The sequence below is a fragment of the Tympanuchus pallidicinctus genome, unplaced genomic scaffold (assembly GCF_026119805.1).
Source record: "Tympanuchus pallidicinctus isolate F22 unplaced genomic scaffold, pur_lepc_1.0 scaffold3, whole genome shotgun sequence".
Lineage (NCBI taxonomy): Eukaryota > Metazoa > Chordata > Aves > Galliformes > Phasianidae > Tympanuchus > Tympanuchus pallidicinctus.
Genome location: NW_026294747.1, coordinates 103,828,395 through 103,840,700, shown reverse-complemented (window position 1 = coordinate 103,840,700; position 12,306 = coordinate 103,828,395). Strand labels below are relative to the sequence as shown.

The 12,306-nt window shown below is 46.4% G+C and overlaps 1 protein-coding gene across 3 annotated transcripts in view; it reads left to right on the top strand.

Moving 5' to 3' along the window:
* The first annotated feature begins 11,325 nt into the window (after positions 1 to 11,325).
* The window catches only part of TRANK1 (tetratricopeptide repeat and ankyrin repeat containing 1), a 52,556-nt gene continuing 51,575 nt past the window's right edge, over positions 11,326 to 12,306 (top strand). For 2 of the 3 annotated variants that reach the window (XM_052696767.1, XM_052696765.1), the window contains exon 1: positions 11,326 to 11,450. The gene's annotated coding sequence lies outside the window, so the exon portion shown is untranslated. Of the gene's footprint in view, positions 11,451 to 11,868; positions 12,094 to 12,306 lie in introns of those variants that run through there. The other variant, XM_052696766.1, reaches the window with a different exon arrangement.

Genomic DNA, 12,306 nt, shown 5'->3' with positions numbered 1-12,306 from the left:
GCGCTACGGAGGCGGGGCTTCTAGCTGCCATTGGGCGCCGCCGAGTGTCGGGGGCGCTGTGGAGGAGGAGTCGTGACAGCCGGCTGCGGGCGCTGTGCGCAGCCGCGATGGGGCTGGTGATGCGTGCGGGGTTTGTTCGTAGTGCCACAGACCCATAGAGTCGTTTAGATTGGAAGAGCGTTGGCTCCAGTAAACAGCGTTATAAACCTCCTGCCTCCTCATGGAGGCAGCACGCGCATGTCGAAGCTTTCTCCTGCTTGGCAGCGCACATCCGTCGTAGCGCTCCCTCGTCCGTCCCTCAGCGGCTCCTACGGGCCGTGCTGGCACCGATCAGTCGCAGATCAGTCGCTAAAAATAATTACCAGGAAAGCCTGATGAGACGTACGTGATGTATTGCCATAGAAATAGGCTGCTTTGGATTGCCTTGGGTGCTGGGAGGATGAGAAGTAGACAAATTCGGTTTTACTGATGTGAATTAAAAGCAAATAATCCAGATTTCATTTTGAACGTTTTAGGAAGATTTAACCAGTGTATTTTGATGCCATGGCTCAGAAGTGGCAAAGAATTAATGAAAAATGACGATTGGAATCTTACTTTTTTTTTTTTATGACAAAGAGGAGAAATATTTGCTTCTTAGGAGCTGAATCAAAGAAATTGATGCATAGAAACTTAACAGCAAACTTTTGTTACCGCTAAATCAGGTATTCTTTATTAGCAGCACCAGAAGCACTGGGGATATTTGCACCATAATCGCTTCAAACACCACATGATTCAGAGTCCACTGTATTCCCACAGGTAGTACACATTCATCAATCACATGTGAGGCAATTAACATATGCACGCCTATCTCAGGTAGTGATTTATGAGGTCTTCAGTCTTCTATTCCGTGGTCTCTTCTACCATCTAGCATCCTTCCAGCATCATGACAGTCCAACCGACAGTCTTCTATTTCATCAATTATCTTCCTCCCTTGTCCTTTATGTGAACTTTCTTCATTGAAGCATGCTCAGTAGGGAAATGCCTATTGTAAGTAATTTATAGTTCCAAAATCATAGCATCTCCTCACTCAGCACTCGGCCATTCTTTCTGGACGTCTGCTTGTCCTTGGATAGAGATAAGTTTGGCAGCCTGTCTTTTAATGATATATGCTGGGGTGCATAAGATAAAGGAGGATAGAAGGGAGTATCTTGACGCCTGCCTGTTGCATCCCAGCCTAATCCCAGAGTGAGACAATTTGGCCTTGTGTGGAGGCCCTGGCTTTCATTATTGTGTTTCTTTTGCAGAGGGTCTCTATCAAAACAGAATAGCCTTACAGCATGTTTTCTAGTCTGTAGTACTACATCCATACCATTTGCAACATCTAAAAGCTATTGCAGTTTTGCAAGCAAGAATTAATCACGTAATACAACAATTCAACAACTGTATTTCTAAAATACACTGCTAAAATATATGGTATTTCTACTTTTTCAAGTCATCTATTTCTAAAAACAAATTACAATATACATTGCGCTCTATTTCTTCCAATAAGAACATAAGAAACTTAAACAGTGCCATAGTCACACAGATGCGTGGTCAGTTTTTCCCTGGGAGACACAAAGGATAATCTAATGAAAACAGAAAAAAAAAAAGAAAAAAAAAAGAAAAAAAAATTCCAGTAGAAAATCAAGAAGATCACAGAGTCATAGGGAGATCCTCCAGTCCAACCCCTGCTGAAGCAGGTCATGTAGAGTAAGTTGCAGAGGAAAGTGTGAGCAAACAGCCTGCAAAAAGCACCCCTGATATAGAGATTGTCACCAATTTGTATTGCATCCAAACCAGAACCAGAATAAAAGTGTCTCTCAAAGAAGTTTCAGACAGTAGAAACAGTTCGCAGAAGATGGATTAGTGTGGAGATAGTAAATGTGTGGTTTTTATTTTCCTGAATGTGTCATCATTTCAAAGGAAAATCACTGAATGATGGAGAGTGATGGAGGCCCAGGCCAGTGCCCGAATGCATGCATCAGTGGGCTGTGAGGTCACTGACCAAGGGGTTGTAAGTCAGCGACAGGTGACCGTGATTTCACTGACCCTTGCTTTATACATTCAGGCACCAGCAGAGTCCAGTGTGAATCCATTCCTGGACTCCAATTGAGCACAGCTGTGAGACTTGGAGCACTGAATGAGGCCTTGGTTGCGTTATGCCGTAGGAATGGCAACAGCAGTTCTTAGTGCCCATCCCACAGCATCACCAGCCTTTCCCTGTCCCTGCCTGGCTCAGGGAGCTGGGGCTCCGTGGGGTGCACTCACAGCAGTGGAGGTGAATGGTACAGGTACATCAACCCATGGCAGCTGATGGGGACCGGGAGCCAGGAGAGTTTGTTGCTGATGGACCAGGGCATTGCTGCTGCCTGTCCCTGGGACAGTGAGTGACCGCAGCCTTTTTCTCTTTGCAACCCTCTCTGCCCACTTCAGTGCCTGTGAGAGGAGCAGCTTCCTGGCCTCATCTCTGCACAGCCCACCACACCGCCTGGCACCTCAGAGGTGGCATCAGACTGGACATGACCCATCTGTGGGCATAGTTGGGATGATGCAGCTTATGTGATCCCCTGTATCCACAAGCTTTGCCACAGCTGTGCACTCTGGTGGGCAAAGAAGAAGCTGAATTGTGCTGTATGCGGTCATAAGGTAAAACCATTTGATACTCAGTGAGGTCAGATGACAGTTTTCTCGAGTGTCCTGTTCTGCAGCCTGCAACATGCTCAGGTTATGGCCTGCAGGTGAGCAGGGGCCTGCAGAGCCAGTGCTCCTGGCTCCTGAGCACAGCTTCCCACCTGAGCTCTGGGCTGCCTTTTTCCATCAACATCCAAGAGACTTCAGATCCCTGCTCTGATGGCTCCAACAAGAGATCAGGAGGATGTCTGTTGATGGGTGGTGGGAGATGCATGCAAGACAGCCTAATTCTGGGCTTCCTATGCAAGTATGGCCTTGGTCTGGCTGTGAGAGCTGCAGCCAAGTCTCGGAGGCCCTCAACACAAGAAGTGGCAGAGGTGGCAGCACTGGGCTGGCACACCTCTGCTGGGCAGAGCATGGCTCAGGTGGACTGGGAGGCAAACATCAACCTCTCAGTCTGATTCTGAGAAGAAATTAAAAATAAAAGACAGAAAAAGCAGTTTGTTGTCTCTGAACACTGCTGAGGAGAGGTTGTCCTAGTGCCAGTAAATAATATGGATTTAAAATTCTTTTATTTTTAATAGAAAGTGCATTTTGTTTTGTTGTGGTAAGATTAATCTGCTATGTTGTATAACGTTTTCAAGTCTTGCCCAGCAGCATGCACAGTATCCAACTGAAGTGTATTAAGAAGAGCAGAAAGCAGTTTTTAATTTACTTGTAATTTGTCAGTGACCCATTCAAAATCGACATTGCTTTATCTGGCTCGAGCAATTAAAATACAGTATTAAGAAACAGTAAATACAGTTTAAGAAAGAATTTGAACACAGGATTATGGCATTGAGGAAACGAGATCCTGGTTGGCACATTGCTGCCTTGCCTACAAAACAAGATCCCCAAACTACACAGCGTAACACAAGGCCACAGAAAGGCAGAGGAAGGGCTGAGGAGTGCAGCACTACAGCAAAAATATGGAAGGGGCTGATTTTTCTCTATCTGCAAAACTGTTCCTCTGTTTAAAACGTGCTGAAAGATTATCGTAGATCTGCTGAAGTTATAACTTGATTAAATCAAGTTAAAGGTTACAATTAGTAGAATTTTAGGCTGCAGCATAAGCAAAATAGGAAGCTACAGCATGAAGACATTTCCAGCAAAAAAAGCTTGGGTTTTTCTCCTTCTAAAAGAGAAACAAGCTCAGCAGCATTCCACGGTTTTTTGTTGGCTGTTTTTTTTTTTTCCTATGTGCCAAGAGTTTTATCAAATTCATACAATTCAAGCTGTCTTCATAGGTGATATTCCAACCTATGGAAATGTCTTCTTAATTGCCCTTCAACTATGAGTTAGTGGAAAATTGTATTTTTTAGCCTTCTTACGGTGTTTTCTGCCAAGCAGAGGCAACATTTATGACGGCTTCTTAAAACTGCCTCCAATTAGCTAAAAAGAGATAGCTGAAAGAATGCAAACCGAATAGCCTTGATTCACAGTACTGTTTCTTTTCAGCTTGTCTTGACAAATGTCCAGCACATCCACATAGTTCTTTTAACTCTCCGCATTGCTGAATACAGATCCACTGGTCCTGCAGAGAATTTCATGCAGCTTTAGGATACAGGCTAAAATATTAATGCAAATTTCTTTTAAAATGATTGACTATCTATCTAAACTGAAAAGCTAGCCACGCAATAGTGCTGCAGCTACTGATGACTTGTTATGTATTACTAAACACAGCTGCAGAGAATTAAATGTTTGATGTTAACTCAGAAAGAAAGAGAGAAAGGGAAAGAGAGATAGAAAGAGAAAGAAGGGAAGGGAAGGGAAGGGAAGGGAAGGGAAGGGAAGGGAAGGGAAGGGAAGGGAAGGGAAGGGAAGGGAAGGGAAGGGAAGGGAAGGGAAGGGAAGGGAAGGGAAGGGAAGGGAAGGGAAGGGAAGGGAAGGGACAGTTAGTCCTTTTTAGTTCTCTTTGTGTCCAAGTTAGTTCTTTTTGTGTTTGCTTGCTTATATGGAACATTTGTACGGACCTTAAAACATTCAGAGTTGCATTTCTTTGAAAAAACATATCATTCTGCTATAGAAGCTGAAGGCAGACTAACCAACATGCATTAACATTAGCCTGGTAGCAATACTCCTACTGCTCATACTCCAGAATAATGCAGGAAAGTCTGAGTGATACAGTGATGCACTGAAGCTGCAAAGAGTGTCTCACACACACACACACAAAGAGTGTCAAGGCTCTTCCCTGGGAGGAGCTGGGTGCTGCTCTTGGAGGTCATTTCTTCCTTTGTCTTAGAGACTGCTTGATTTTGTTTATGTACTCTTTTAGTGTAATCTGTGTAGGTAAACTTTCTCTTCCTTGGTTTTCAATTATTTAGTCTTCCTGTTCTTTCTTTTATAGCTAAACTCATGTAGCAAGACTCTACTCCTGTAATGACCACGTGATTTTTGTTTTTGGGCTGGGACCCTGGCAGCATTCCATGTTTTGATTCTTGTACCTCTCATGTGTTCCAGGACAACAGATAATGCAATCCATTTAAAAAAAAAAAAAAAAGGAAAGCTACACGTTGTCAATACAAACTATAGTAAACTAAACCCAACCTGGCCATTGGAGAATTGCTTTCACTGCTAAAATAAGGTAAAATTAACTTAGGCCATCATAACCAAGGAAATTTTGTGACTGAATATATGCAAACTATTTTTTTTTCTTTCCAGTGGCAGCAATGGCATGATTCCATAGATTTTTCCAAGCTAACGATGACGCTGTTTTTTTCTATATGATATTCTATTCATCTTCTCCTTTGAAGCAAACAAACAAACAAAAACCTAATCCGCTTGGGAAGTATGAAACACAAGTCCCAGTCTCTTCCTTCCATTTTGTAACTTATTTTCTGTGTGACTGTTTTGCAGAGTGCAAAACTTCCCCAGACTTTAGAGAGCATTCTGTGAGCTCTTGGTGCTGAAGTTCTGTATGATGGCATTCTGCTACTGCTCTGTGTGTCCTGTTTGTTTCTTCTGGATCTAGAACTGAAAGACCAGTTTTTCTAGCAGTCTCAGTTAGGAGAAGGTTAAGACAAAAGTAAAATGACTACATTAACTCTTAAAAAGTGCTATGTTAACTACATGGAATTATGATAAGCTAATGAAATTGAAGAATAAAAATATACATGAAATTATAGACAGTTGCCCTTACTGCAGGACTGGACTGCAGGGAAGAAGAATTGCTTTGTACTTTTCTTTTGCAGCAAGTATTAGAGGTGTTTTAACTTAATTTTGATTGTGATTATTAGAGAATAAAAAAAGCCCAATTTGATTTTTTGCTGTAAGTTAAATACCCCCCAAGAATGGGCAAAATATTCTGAGATTTCAATGCCTTCCCTGTAGTAGAGGAATTAGCTCTTGGTGGATATCTGATGCTGGGTCCAAGAGCTCTCTAATTGCCTCTGGAAGCCAACATCACGCTGCTGAACTTTTTAAGATGAAATTTAAATACAGGTATATCAAAATGAGATGTATCTTTCATCTCCAGTCAGTGACCTGCATGCTGTAAAATTTAGAAATCCTATTTAAATACTTCTGTAACTGTATTCAATTACTAGGAAGGGCCCAGGGAATTTTTATCACCGCTATTTGCAGGCTGTTTCAATTTCTGTGACGGAAATTAAGATTAGCAGCAGCACAACAGACTTCAACCAGCTGAGAGCACATAGAGAATTTTGGATGCACTGATGTTTGCACCGCCGTGACGATGGTGTTGACAGCAGCTTTTGAATAAACATAACGTGTGGTTTGCATGCGGTTTACCTGCAGTGCTGTACTCTGCACAGGGTGGGTTGCAAAAGGCAGACATGGTGAAGAGAGCAGGAAGGGGAAAGAGAGGAAGAAGGGGGAAACTGTAAGAAGTAAAAAGAGTGAGTAGAGGGCAAATGGGCTGCTGACGGCAAGTTTCACTTTTGAGTTTCACTTTTGCAGAGCCCTTGCTTCAAATGACAAATGGAAACACAAACAAAAACCCGTAAGGTAAATAATGACATGCTCTATCAGAGGGAGCCCACGGGCTGCAGACGTGGCTGTTTTTCAGAGGATTCGTGTAATCAGAAGAGCACGGTGACCGGGGCACAAGCAGAGTTGTGGAAAAATTGCATCACATTTTGCAAAGACTTATGGGCCTTTTAGATAATAATACCCTCAGTTTGTAATTCAGAACTTGTTGCCTGCCTGCGCTATGGCTAAGCAGGTATATAAGCATGGGAGAATTAAAAGTACGGTGGAAAACTTGGTGAGATGTTTGAGTATGTACTACTCAGGCATTAAAGTGATCCCTTTCACTCTTCAAGGTAATCAGAGTGTAACAGATTTCTTCTGTATAACTGTATAAGCAAGGCATGGCTTTTTGCAAGATAAGGCTCTTCCCTTGACAAACTGAAATAGACACAAAACCAGTCTCCTTTTCGTCACTTCCTTCTTGGATTTAACACAACAGACATTTACATGAGTGGGAGAGGGCTGAGCATATCTCTCTATTAGGACTATGAGCAACCACAGACCCAGGCAAAGATCTAGACACTGCCTGAAGAAACAGTGGCAGCCAGAGGAAGCAACCTGCATGGATGGAGCTGAAGCAGGTGCCCTGGTGGCTGGATGCTTGCTGTTCTGCAGCAGCAGCCATGACAGCTGCACTGTGCCCCTGGGGTGGAGGGCTTGTGCTGGCTCTGTGGGATAGAGCCCTGGAGGATAGGTGGCAGAAGGTGTCCTTCTCCAGCCAGGTAGTAATCAGTTTCAGAAGCTTCTTTCGGAAGGTGGAATTGCTTAAGCGAAAAGGAGAAATTTGGGAAAGTTTATTTGCTTCTCTGCACCCATAACAGTGCCTGCTGTTGGCAGTAAAAACAAACACTTGCTGCTTAAAACTTGGCATGCTCTCATTACAAAAGCAAAGAAAGAAATCCCTGCCAATCTCGTCTGGATTGCAGCCAGGAGAAGAATGTTTGTTCTTAGAACAGAGTTGAGGTAGCTGTCCTGGTCAGCCCGTGCAGTTTCCTGACCATATTCCTGATGCACAAACATCTCTTAGCCTTTGGGCATCTCTTATGGGAGCATTCCTCTTCATCTCTGTCACCCCGGCTCACTCCTCTGTTTTTCATGGAGTAAGGCTCGTTGCTTCTCTCTCTTGATAAGACCCCATCCGCTTTATATTCCTGTCCTAGAGTGCGGAATTGCAAAATATGCCAACTCGGAAGGGGCTCACGAGGATCACTGAGTCCAACTCCTGGCTCCACACAGGACTGCCCAAAATTCAAACTCTGTGTCTGAGAGCATTGTCCAAATGCTTCTGGAACTCTGGGGCTTGGGGCTGTGACCAGCGCCCTGGGAAGCCTATTCCAGATCTTGGCCATCCTCTGGTGAAGAACCTTTTTGGGTTCCACCATGTTCCAAAGCAGCCGGTGGCCCTTTCCTACGGTTTCATGATTGGCTTCATGCAATCTTAGATATCTGTCTGCAAAAAAGGACTTTTTGCATTTCTGCATCACACCATCCGTAGGTCTGCACCTTGTAATAACAGAGTGGTATGGAAGCACAGGGACATAAATATAAAATTACCAGATGTAGAACTGAGGCAAACTTATGATTTACTTCAAAACAAAAGAACACAGAAGTGTGCATCTTTGTTTTGTTTTTCACAGTATGATTCATCTGTGAGGACAAGCCCCATGTTTTTATTTGCTCTGTTGCCTCTGGCAGGTGACTGCCCTTTCTCCACATTCCTTCAGCTGCTGCTGCTGGGCAACTCAACAGTGCCAGCCTGTGCTATGAGCTCAGGGACTGCCTTTCCCCAGCATTCTCAGTTCTCTACTTTTCTATCTTTCATTCTTCGCTCCAGTTCCCACTTGCTCAGCTACTTTCCCCCCTCAACATATGGATGGAGAGGACACGTACAGAAGGAGCACACACATCTGTTGCTCCTCCTGCCCTCTTGTTGTCATGTTTCTGTCAGTTCCTCTTAAGTCTGATAGCAGAGAAGGCAGATAACTATTTGCCATACTAAACGAGTTTCATTTTCTTCCGCTATAATTTTAATGCCAGGCTAAAGTCCAGCTGAGATACATCCCTGGACCAGTCTTTTCATGCACAGCAGGCACAGGTGTTAGAGATTACATTGCTTTCCTACCTGTCACAGGACTCCAGTCCCAGCTAAGGATGTATTGTGCCACAACTGTTTTGCATGTATAAAGAATAACACCAGAAAATGGCTGCAGGCTGTGAAGGTGGCAAACTCAAGGGAAAAAAAAAACCTTTGTATTGCAAAGAGCAGCAAGTATTTTGTGTGTCACAGACAACTGCTTGTACAGTAACACAGACCAGGAGGCCTTGGTGCACTAGCAGGCTTTCAGATGGATTGCAAAAGGACCAGTCCCCATGATGCTGACGCAGGTAGAATTAAGCAGCCAGGCTTTTAGGAAATGGAGTAGCAGGAAGGGATAATAAGCAAGAAGGATTATACAGGAGAGACGTGAAGGGATTTTTCAGCAGTAGGCCAAGTAGAAGCAAAGTGATGAAATAGGTAGGTGTTTGCCATTGGTTGTATTGCATTATCCTCTGCTGATTATGTGCTTAAGATTCCACTGCAATTCTTTCAAAGCCATCACACTGAAGTAATACTGATTCATCTGGGACAAGTTTTTGTCTCATGGGTTCATCAGGAGCATCTACTACATCAGTTTGGAGATACCTGTCAAAATCAAACAAGCATCCTAAAGTAATCTCACTGATAGAAGCTGCAGTGTGGATACCTTCATGGAACTGCACTCACACTGAAAACTTCAGCCCTTAGAGCTGCTGTACCTGGAGGCATCACTTGTGAGCAGTGTGCTTTCACTGACAGAAATGCAGGTGCACAAGAAATGTATGTGTTTCCTGGGATGGTGTCAAGGATGGTGTGAGATGGGGATACCTTGGTGAGCAATGTGTGGAATGATCTGTTTCTCACTTTCCCATCTAAAAAAAATATATTTTTCCCTTGGAAACATTTCCCAAGGTGTTTAGGAGCTGGGTAGAAAGTATTTGTGCATCATTATGTGCTGCCTTGCTGGATGTTATGAGCACCTCCACCCAGTGCTCCTGTTCTGAAGCACCCATATCACCCCATGTGCCTGGTGGCTGCCCTGCCCTCTGGGCATGCAGATATGCAAAGCTGCCTCTGAAAAGAAGTCCACACTTTCCAGTTTCTATTCCTTACATGCCTGTTCATAATCAGGAAATGCCATAATTTGCAGACTCAGACACTCGTTGGCAGTGTGTATGTGGCAGGGACACAGCATGGGGAAATTACCTGACCTGCACAGGAGGAAAACACCACAGGAGGAAGAATTGCAAGCTGTCAAGTTTCATTTGGAGAAACTCAAGTTTCGTTTTCTGTTTGGTGACGAGATTGACAAACAAGTCAGTGTCTAGCAGATAGATGTAGAAGAGGCTATTGCCTGTGAGTGGTCAGGTCAGAGTCCTCTCTGAACCAAAAGGCAGCAGAACCAACAGGATTCTTGAAGCGAAGCATCCTGTCAGTGACAACCAGAGGGAGCTTAGGGTTCAGTGGAATGCCAGGTGCCTCAGTCCCAGTCAGCCAGTCCTTCCTCAGGCATTTCTATCCCACTGACCCTTTTTAAGAACGAGCACTTTTGCTGCATAAGAACTGAAAAATCCCACCTGAGGACTTTGATTTAGACCTGTTAGTAAACAAGTGCATGCAGGGGAGCTGCAGTTCTCCTACTGGGTATCCATGCTGCTCCAAAACAGCATTATTAGCAGTAGTGTTGACCACTTCTTTAAACAGTGGCTTTTCCCAGTATTTTGAACATTCAGCATGGAGCAGAAGGAGAGCAGTGCCCATGCCAGGGTTGGCATTGCACCTGTTCCCTAGCCACTACATGGGCGGCTGACAGATGCTTGGTCAGAAATTTGTGTGCAGACTGTGGCTCTCGGTGCCATAGACCTGTGTAAGCGTTGTTCAAGGAGAGTAAGTTATTGTATGAACTTCGGTGAGGCCACACCGTAAGCACCGTGTCCACTTCTGGGCCTCTCACTGCAAGAAGGGGTTTAATTCCTCGAATGTGTCCAGGGCACCAAATCTGATGGAGTTGGAAAACAAGACCTGTGAGGGGCAGCTGAGGGAAGTGGGGCTGTTCAGTCTAGAGGAGCTTACTGTGCTCTATCTGATGGGGCTGCAGCAAGGTGGGCACCAGCCTCTTTTGTCAGGTGACAAAAAGATGTGAGGCACCAGCCTCAGGTCATGCCAGGAGACGTTTAGATTGGATACTGGGAATCGTTTCTTCACAGAAATGGTGGTGAGGGCTTGGAACACACGCTGCCAAGGAGGTGGTGTGTCCCCATCCCTGGAGGTGGTTCAGAGCCGTGTGGACGTGGTGTTTAGGGACACGTTTTAGCGGTGGGCTTGGCAGTATCGTGTGCAGGTTGGACGTGGTTATTTCACACTGTTTCACGAAGCGTTAATCATTTGTTTATCCATTTCTTTGCCTGCGTGAGGAGCCCACGAGAACCTCGCGGTAGCGCAGACGAGGCGCGCGGCGCTGGGCTCCCCACACGCAGCCCCGCCGGTTCGCGCCTCAGTGCCGCCCCTCGGCGCTCCGCCAACGTCCTCGCGGCTCGCGAGGCCCGGGCCCGGTGTCTCCCGGTTTCGATTCCCGCGGGCGGCCCCGGGTGACGCGATGCTCAGGGAGGGGCGTGGGGCGGGGCCGCGACACCGCCGTGTTTTGGGGCGGCAGCGGGCTCGCAGCCCGAGGGCTTGGGCGCTCGGCGGCGGGCGGGTAAGTGCCCACGGTCCGCGTCCGCAGCGGTGCGGCATCGCCTGCCCCGCGCCCGCTCCGTGCGGGGCTGGAGCTCCAGCGGCGGTCGGGGCGGCCGCCGCACGGCTGTGCGTGCGTGGTACGGCCCTGCACCGCTTCGTGCATCGCGTGGCCCTGCGCGGCTTATGCGTGCCTTGCACGGCTCCGCTTGCGTCTCGCGGGTAGAAGCTCCCCGGGGGTGGCGTCCCGCCGCGGTGGGGCCGCCCGAACTCGCCTTGAACCCTCCGGGGGGCTGCCGCGGCCGGAGCAGGGCCGTAGTTCCCGGATGAGGGGTGGCCGTGCGGGGTGGAAGCCTGCCGGGCGGTGCGTGGGGCGGCCGGAGGGGAGGCGGGGTGCGTTCGTGCTGCTCCTGCCCTGCAGCTGGATGTGCCTCCGGCCTTCCTGCAGCAGTCCTGCACGGAGGAGCGGGGGGCGATGCGTGCTGCTGAAAGGGAAGAGCTTCCGTGTGGCCCCCCGGCTGAGCGTTGTCTTCAGTGGTTTTGGATCCTTTCTCCGGAGAGCAGTGCTGTGTTTGAGGTCGTGGAATGGTCACTTAGAAGCAGACTTGTTCATCTGAGAGGGAGCTGGAGCACCGTGTGCGCTTCAGAAGAGCAAAACCCAAAAGGTCTGTTACCTTTTTATTTAGTGCCTGATTTACAGAACATTAACCTCAGGTTGGTGACATGATTTTAGTGCAAATGGGAACAGACTTTGCATTGTCAAGAAAATGTGCAAAGAGGAGTGTTTCTTACCAGAGCTTTTACCTGTGTGCAAATAAACATACCAAGTGCACAGGCTTGAAGACTTTGCTGTTAGGGAAATCTTGCTGGTTTTTTTT